At 46.8% G+C, this 9223-nt stretch overlaps 1 pseudogene; it reads right to left on the bottom strand.

Annotated features, from left to right (window-relative positions):
* Positions 1-4443: 4443 nt before the first annotated feature.
* LOC137160009 (olfactory receptor 4D9-like) lies at positions 4444-5377 on the bottom strand (annotated as a pseudogene).
* Between the last annotated feature and the right edge of the window lie 3846 nt (positions 5378-9223).

Here is a 9223-nt window from a genome sequence, read left to right on the forward strand (position 1 = left end):
TGTCGGGCCAGCTGTACGCCCTGGCCATTGAGCCCTTCCTCTGTCTCCTCCGTCAGAGGATGACAGGTTCGGTGCTCTGTGAGCCAGCGCTGAGGTTGGTCTTGTCAGCGTACGCCGACGACGTGCTCCTCGTGGTCCAGGACCCAAGCAACCTGATGCGGTTGGAGGCCTGCCTGGCCGTCTGCTCAGCAGCCTCCTCCACCCAGGTCAACTGGGCCAAGAGCTCTGGCCTGATGGTAGGGGCCGGGTGGCGGGCGAGCTCCCTCCCACCCGCGCTTCAAGCCATCCGGTGGAGCGTGGGTCCGCTGCTGTATCTAGGCGTTTACCTTTCTGCCACCCATCCCTCCCCGGCAGAGAACTGGCAAGATTTAACGGACAGGGTGGTGAGGCAGCTGCGGAGCTGGACAGGACTGCTCCGGTGCCTCTCCCTTTGGGGGAGGGCGCTGGTCCTCAACCAGCTGGTCCTGTCCACGCTCTGGTACCGCCTCAACACCCTGGTCCCGACCCCGAGTTTCCTGGCCTACCTCCAGAAGCTAGTTCTGGAGTTCTTTTGGCCAGGACTGCACTGGGTCTCTGCAGGGATTCTGAGTCTTCCCCTGGAGGAAGGGGGGCAGGGCCTGTGCTGCATCCACAGCCAGGTCCACACCTTCCACTTCCAGGCCTGCAGAGACTCCTTTATGGTGCAGCTAGTCCAGCATGGAGCCATTTGGCGCACACCTTCCTCCGCCGCCTCTGAGGGCTCCAATATGACCGGCAGCTCTTTTTTCTCCACCCAAGGGGTCTTCCGTGAGACCTCTCCGAGCTGCCGGTCTGCTACTAGGACCTCCTCCGGACCTGGAGGCTTCTCTCTGCCTCCAGGCCCCCTTTGGTCCCCGAGGGGGAGGATCTCCTCGCAGAGCCCCTGCTACACAACCCACAACTCGGTGTGCAGGTGGCGGAGACCCTCTCGGTGCGACGGAGGCTGGTCCTTGCAGGAGTCACCAATATCGGAGACCTCCTGGACTATGACCGGTGGGCCTGGGTGGATCCCCATGTGCTGGCTCGGCGCATGGGGCTCTCCACCCTTCGAACCCCCCGGCGCGTACTCCAGGAGGTGAGGGCAGCCTTTCCCCCTGCTGCTCACGCCTACCTCGAGCGGGTCCTGGGAGAGGGTGCTCCCCGCCCGCCCCTCAGCCCCGGCCCTCCGGCACCCTCCATCGGGCCATGGCCCCGCGAGCCCACTCGGCCCCTCCCTCCGTATGCCCCGAGCTGGCTGCACAATTTGCAGTTGGTCCCTTTCCGAGCCATGCCGAGAGACCACCTTTACACGCTCGTGCCCCACACCTTTCACTTCCCCGCCCTCGCGCCCACCCCGACACCAAATGGTGGGATCTACTGCCACCTCTGGAGGGTGGGGACCCCCGGTGGGCCAGCCTGTATGCCACCTTGACCCCACAGCCCACTGGGGACATCAGTTGGCGGCTCCTTCACGGAGCCATGGGCACGGGCGTGTTCTTGGCGTGGTTCACCCCCCACCCGGACACCTGCCCCTTCTGCGGCACGAGGGAGACCCTGGCGCATGCATACCTGGAGTGCGCCAGGCTGCAGCCCCTCTTCTGGCTCCTCCAGAACCTCCTGCTGAGGTTCTGTCTGCACTTTTCCCCACACTTGTTTCTTTATGCACACCCCGTCCATGGCCCCACAAAGTCGCGGGACCTCCTAGTCAACCTCCTTCTGGCCCTGGCCAAAGTCGCCATCTTTAATACCAGGGAGGGGAGGTTGGCTGGGGAGGCGTCCTGCGACTGTGGGGCCTATTTCCGTTCCCTTCTCCGTTCACATCTCCAGGCAGAGTTCTCCTGAGCGGCGTCCACCGACTCCGTTGACATCTTCCGGGAGCGGTGGGCGCTGTCCGGGGCTCTCTGCTCGGTGTCCCCTTCCGGTTCCCTTCTTTTATACCTTTGACCCTCACGCCCTTTCCTGTTTTTCTACATTTGTTGTCCCAAGCAATTAGTTGCTCTCTAGGTCCGGTGGCTCCTCCCCTTGGGCTGGTGGAGGGGCCTTGAGCGGTGGGCGGGCTCATGCCCGCCCACCCTCCCCTAGTTTACAAATAGGTATGTATTTTTGAGGCCCTCTGGCCTGACTTTATCACACTATCTAAGGATTGTTTACTGCTAACCATCACCATTATCTGGGTACCTTCTACATAAAATCAGTAGCCATATTACAGTCCTGGACTTTCTGGCTCTTCTTATTTTTCAAGGTAAAAATACCCAGGGGATTGCAATATCAGTGCAGTAGCTTTTTGGTTTTATTTCTGTCTCTGTCTCTGTTTTTTAGTTTATTTTTTAACTTGTTGGCTGGTGGGTTGATTTGCTCCTTTATTCCAGCTGTTTTTAAGGTGGGAATCCATGGGGGGATGGTGAGTGTTTTGTTAGACAGCATTGTCAATAGTTTGTCATATTTTGGGAGGTCTATGTTGGACATTAAGAAAAAAAATTTCACTAGAAAGTGGTGAAGCACTGGAATGAGTTACATGGGGAGGTTGTGGAATCTCCATCCTCAGAGGTTTTTGAGGTGCAGCTTGACAATGCCGTGGCTGGGATGGTTTAGTTGGGGTTGGTTCTGCTTTGACCACAGGGTTGGACTAGATGATCTCCTGAAGTCCCTTCCAACCCTATTCTTTTGTGATTCTATGATTCTATGATCTGTTGGGTCATCCCAGGTGTCATCTCTTTGATGGGGTTTTCTGAGCGAGCTGAAGGTTTTTATTTTCACAGTGATAAAGCGGTACAGAAGAGGTGTCTGCATGGCTGAATTCCTGTTAAAATAACACCCACCAAAAGTAATCCAGATATTTACCCAGGGTCATCAAAAGCAGTATATATAGTACACAAGAAAAAGGGCATAGAACTATGTATTAATTACATACTTTTATTGTTATTATTGTTATTATTGTTGGTAATACAACTCTGTATTGATTGTGGAAATTAATACTATCAAAGAACACATGGGAAAGATGAATATACGATTGTTTCCTTATTTGTGACTGAATGCTTTATAATCTAACCTAGAAATCCCAAGTTTTAGAAGAATGTTAATGTTGATGGACCCATTCTTAAGTGGAAAGGACACTTCAAAAAGCTTGATTCCGAATGGTTGGTCAAGTCTATACAGGCCATCAACTCAGCTCAACAGCACTTCTGTGTGTTTGTTTGTCTGTCTCTCTATACTGAAATAACTTTTGAATAGCACATCTGATCAGGCCATCCACAGCTACAACCACCTCTGTAATTGTTGATAGATCGTAGAACTGGTTCATGTCACCATTAAAGCCTTCCATCATAACAATACTTAATTTCATTGCAGTGAATTCTTCCAACACAGTTTAACGCCTTGAAACCCTGCATTACCCTTAGAGAAAGAAGACAAAAACCTAGGGGAAGGATTAGAAGGAAATGTGCAGGAAAGGTGGGAATGGGAGTATGTACACAGGGGAGAAAATGAGGAATCTGGAATGGGGAGAGAAGGGAATGAAGGAATACACAGCACCATTGCTATGGGGGAAGGATGGAAACCCTGGTATTGGAGGAAGGCAGGATGAGGCGCACACGGAACCCCTAGTAAAGGGAAGATGGGGAGGAGCTGTGGGGATTCCCTGTAATAGCGGGCGAAGGGAGCTTGTGGGGAGTGGAGGGAAGAGAGATTCAAGCACCCCAGCTGTGTGCAAGAAGCTCGGCTTACAGAAGCTATGAAAGGTGAGACCCACATGTACAATAAATGTTTACTGACATAACTAGAATAATCCATTTTTTATGGAAAAATGGGGAAAGAATCTAAAATCAAATATCATGTAAAAGAATGGGAACAAATCTGGAGGAAAACTAAAAACATATATTTGTGGAAGTATTCACGCAAATTATGAACAAATACTTCATGTATGTGAATTCACTACACTTAAGCTTATTAAAAGATATGAGAAATGTAGTCATAAATGCTAGAGAAAAAGTGGAGGAATAGCAATCTGTTTGTATATATGCTGGCAATGCCCTAAAATAATCAGACAGAAATAACACAGCATTTTAGAAAAAAATTAATTGATTTTTCAAGAAAAAGCCAATTCACAATTATTCCTAGTAGAAAGATTGCTTGGTGCTCAAATCCTGGAGAAAGACAGATCCACCAACATTAGTAGCATGGAGAACTTAAGTAGGGGCAATGCTTCCAATGGAGCAAATGGTAGAAATCCCCAAATCAGGATCAAGTAAAATGTATAAGGAATTAATACCTTATTTGGAAGCTGACTATAACGAATACAAACTTCATGAGAGGAGATTGACTAATACATTTTTCACTACTGTCACAAATAGGAATTATGAATGAAAAAGTTTACTCTGATGGAAAGTTCATGTGGGATAACTACTACAAAATAGAAAAAAAAAAGATCACTAAAGATAAATTCTGTCTTTATAGTTTCCTTCCTGAGAAAAGGACTCTTCTCATCAGTCTCCTGATGGCCATCTTCATCTCGGCATTTCTCAGTGTGTAGATCATCGAGTTCAGCATCGGTGTGATTGCAGTGAAAAAGACTGAAGCCAACTTGTCCAGGGGGAATTTCCGGAAGGGCCGAGCATAGATGAAGATGGAGGGTATGAACTGTAAACACACGACTGTGATCTGGGTTCCACAGGTGCACAGAGCTTTGCGCTTCCCGTCCGTGACATGTTTCTTTATCCTGACTAAGATGACGGTGTACAAAACAAGCAAGACAATGAACAGAATTATGACGAGCATCCCACTGTTGGAGACCATCAGCAACTCGACCCAAGTAGGTGTCGGTGCAGGTGACTTGTGGGACATCGCAGAAGAAATTGTCCAGGACATTTGGACCACAGAATGGCAAATGGAGGACCAGTCCACTTTGAGCAATTGAGTGAGGAAATCCACCCAGCCATGCCCCTGCCACCAGCCACATGCACACACTCTGGTTCATGATAGACAAGTATCGCAATGGTTGATGGATTGCTACATACCAATCAATAGCCAGCAATACAAATACAAGAATTGCAGCACCGGCAAAGAAGTGAAAGATGAATATCTGGAGGATGCACTCATTAAATGAGATGGCTGTTGGCTGGGAGAGGAGATCCAACAGCAATTTGGGTACAGTGACTGATGAGTCACTGACATCTAGGAAAGCCAAGTTGGCCAGCAGGAAGTACATGGGGGTGTGGAGCTGGTGGTCAGTGATCACAATGGTGATGATGGTGAAATTTTCCAACCAAGTTGTAACATAGACTATGAAGAAGATGACGAAGAGGCATCACTGCAGCTCAGGACTCTGGGTGAGGCCCAAGAGGAGAAATTCTGTCACTGTGGAACTGAGGTTGAGCTGTTCCATTTATTAGCCTCAAAACATGTCTACAGAGAAAATTAAGAATTAGTATGAAGAACTTCTAATTGCTCCCTTCTTGAATTGCTAATATTAAGTCAATATCAACTCCTCTTATACAGAATTTTGTTTAGGAATTTTCTTAGCTTACTAAATGTAATCAACCTCAGTGGAGGGCAACCCCGCTTCAGCAGATGCTGGAAGCTACACCAGTCCTCAGTTCTGGGGTCATTTGGAGTGAAGGAGAGCAGCCTACACACCAGTTCAAGCCCCTAGCTAGCCCCTATCTCCAGTTATCTCCCTGCAGATCTGATGCAGCACACGTCCTGGGGCCCAGAGGTCAGGGCTGGGAGGAATGTGCGTTGCAAAGAGTGCTCTTAGGATGGACTTCTCAGAGTCCAGTGGTTCTCAATGTGCGGGTCACAAGGAAGTGTCAGGAGGTCATGATGACCAGAATGCCCTTCCCGTATTCCTAAGCAGAAAGGAGGTCCCAGGTAGTGCCTGGTCTCAACTGAAGAGTGGTTGGATTGGAAAATCTGAGAACCACTGATTTAGGAGATTCACATGTCCCACTCGTGGCCTTAATATCCGAGGTACTGAGCATCTGTAAGCCACCTTAACCAAGTGATTATTGTTGTCCTCCATCTAGTGGCTACAAGAAGAGAAGGAATTAAGTCTTATTGTCTGTTGCAGCATTGCATGTCCTCACCATGTCTAAAATAAATACAGTAACTGTAATTAGGTGCCCATGGGGCTTAATTTTAAACACCTATATTTGAAACTGGTGAACACAAAAAATATTCCATGTATGAATCCAGATTTAAGTATTCAAAACAGCCGTAGCTGGAAAACTACTTCCATGAAATAGTCGATATTTCTAATTGTTCGTGGTTAAATTTCTAAAGCAAATTGTTATGTCAATGGCAATCAAATCCTAATTTTCATTTAATTTCGAAACAAGGATTTATTTTTTTTTCAAATTTCAAATTGAAATTTAATTTTTCATATTGATTCTTTTTTATTGGTGGGGGAGCCAAAAATATTTTAAAACTGTTGTTGTGAACAATACCATCAGCACCTCAAAGTGCAAAGGGGGTTGGTATCATTATACCCATTCTGCAAATGCAAAACTGAGGCACAGACAGGTGACGTGAGTAGCACAAGATCACCCAGCCAGGAGGAAAAGAACTGAGATCTCTGCAGTCCTGGTCCCACGTTCTCTCCACTTGACCATGCTACTTTTAGTCTCACAGAATGCCCCCATTTTTATACTTCCTCCCCCCCCCCCCCCAGTATCTCAAGATTTTCCTCTCCAAACTTTGGGTTTTGAGCAAACCTCGTTTTTCTACAGGAAATAGATTTTGCCAAAGAATGTCAACCCTAGTCCTAAATGTCTCCTCCTTTCAGTTACTGCCCTGCCATGGACATATTCTGGGACCCTGGCTAATTCAGATCCCCATTCGGTCTAGGGTTTTCAAGGGGGAATAAGGGACTTAGGCACAGGGAAATTCACTTGGCTCTTTCCTGCAATTTTTCCAGTTTTCACTTCCCAGCTCCAGACCCTTTCATTTCAGAGCATCACAGACCCACTGCCATAGGAAACACCTGGTCAGCCGAAGTTAGTCATACAAAAGTATCAGATAGTTCTGGTGATAAAGGCTGTATGGGCTGTTTTCCTCCTAACTCACTTAGGTTCCTGTAAAATCCAAGGCAGTATATGAACTCTCCAGCACACATTTCCTCTCTGCAGTAACAATGCCTATCACTAGTACCACACTGCAGATTTTGTACGACAAGAATCATTACCTCCCTCAACCACCCGTGCTGGTGATCAGCCGCCTCCAAACAATTGAGGATGGGTCTGGGAGTCGCATGTCGTCTCGGGTCATTGCTCTCCTGACTGGCTGGGGAAGAGGAACTAGTTCCAAAGAGGAGACAAGACCGAGAAATATTTCTCTTATATCCTATCTGACCCAAGACTGGTGCCAGGATCAATGGCTCACTGAAGTCCCCCAAGATTTACTGAGCCAGATCAAGAGAGTTGCTGCTTCGGAGAATTGAGAATTCAATCTCAAGGAGAATGATGAATAAGTCCCTAATTTTTTTTTTAATGTTTATTTTTAGCCACTCAAACTGAACAGGCTCTGGAAATTGACCAAGTTGTCTGGGCTTGACACAAAAAGTCCATGTGGGACACAGGGCCTGCTTACGTCAACCTCACTGGCAACATGACTTCATTTAAATTTGCTTCCCGCCAAATTGATTTAATAACACCACCTCCCCGATTGGCATAGACTCAGGGTCAATGTAAAGAGGTCCGCGCAGTGTAGACACTTCAGTCGACAGTTGTTGGCCGCCAGGAGCTGTCCTACAATGACCCACCCTGACTGTTCTGGTGGATAGGAAGCTCCTCCTCCCTTTAAAGCCCTGCACATTTTTGAAATTCGTTTTCCTGGTTGTCCGACACGGCCGGCCACCTGGCAGCTCCCCATTGTTGAGTCTAATTGCCCAGTTGTCTATGCTGGCTACATACTCTTGACATGCTCCTGCTAGGCACATAAATACCTTTAAAATCTGGCCACTATGAGACTCCTAAGTTCCTAAGTCACTTTTGAAAATAAGGCTTCGGTTCTTAAATCATGTAGGTGATTTTGAGAATTTTCCCCAATGACAGTAAGTGGAGGAGACTCCGTATGTGTATATGTGTGTTTACATCAGAGCAAGAGACAAGCCAGACAATGTATAACCAGGACTACACAGGAAAATCTTTGCTGGTTTAGCTATACTAGTTAGCAACCACTCCTAGTTTAAATGTACTAATGTTTTGCTAGTGTAGCTTATAGAGGTTCTCTGAGAGAAATACACTACAGCAGCAAAAGCGCTTCTATGTCTTTATAACCATGTTTACACTGGGATTTTTACCGGTATCAAAATGTCTCAAAATATCATACCATCTAACTGCCATTGCTAGATGGCAAAAGTTTCTAGAGTAGATCTGACTTATGTGGTTTTTTTGCAAGCTTACATTATAAGTACATTTCTGATTCTTTGAGTGTGTTTGCTTGTCAAGAACGTTGCACATATATTTTTTAGTGCACATTATTATGAGTGTGTTCCTGAGTGTAACTCAACCCGCATGTGAGTGTTTTCTTTCCGGGCTGTGGTTGAGAATGTTTGTAATGTGAGTATCTGTTTCTCACTGTGAGTTACTGTGTGTTCGCTTGTGAATGTACAGTATCCTGTCTTTGTTACTGAAACAACCAAAAACCAAACAACCAAACAAGCTCATTCACCCCAAGATTAGTACTCGCATCTTCTTCGTTCAGATCTCCTTCTCTGAAAGCCACTAGGGGTGATGGACAACCAACACATTAACATTTTAAAAAAGATCTCTTTCCTCCCCCCACCCACCATATCGAAATATTAGATAATTATTCAGTTACAGAAGGGTAGCCGTGTTAGTCTGTTTTTAGCAAAACAGCGAGAGTCCTATGGCATTTTAAAGACTAACATTTATTTGGGTATAAGCTTTCATGGGCAGAAACCCACTTCATCAGATGCATGCATCCTTGCAACAAAGCCCGTTGCCAGCTCTGCCCACATATCTACTCAAGTGAAATCATCGCAGGTCCTAACCACATCAGCCACACCATCAGGAGCTCATTCACCTGCACATCTACTAATGTGATATATGCCATCATGTGCCAGCAATGCCCCTCTGCCAGGTACATTGGTCAGACCAGACTGTCACTACACAAAAGAATAAATGGACAGAAATCAGACATCAGGAATGGTAACATTAAAAAACCAGTAGGAGAGCACTTCAGTCTCCCTGGACACTCAGTAGCAGACTTG

Source organism: Emydura macquarii, unplaced genomic scaffold (genome assembly GCF_026122565.2).
Source record: "Emydura macquarii macquarii isolate MOO-44397 ecotype Brisbane River unplaced genomic scaffold, CSIRO-AGI_Emac_v2 contig_2079, whole genome shotgun sequence".
Lineage (NCBI taxonomy): Eukaryota > Metazoa > Chordata > Testudines > Chelidae > Emydura > Emydura macquarii.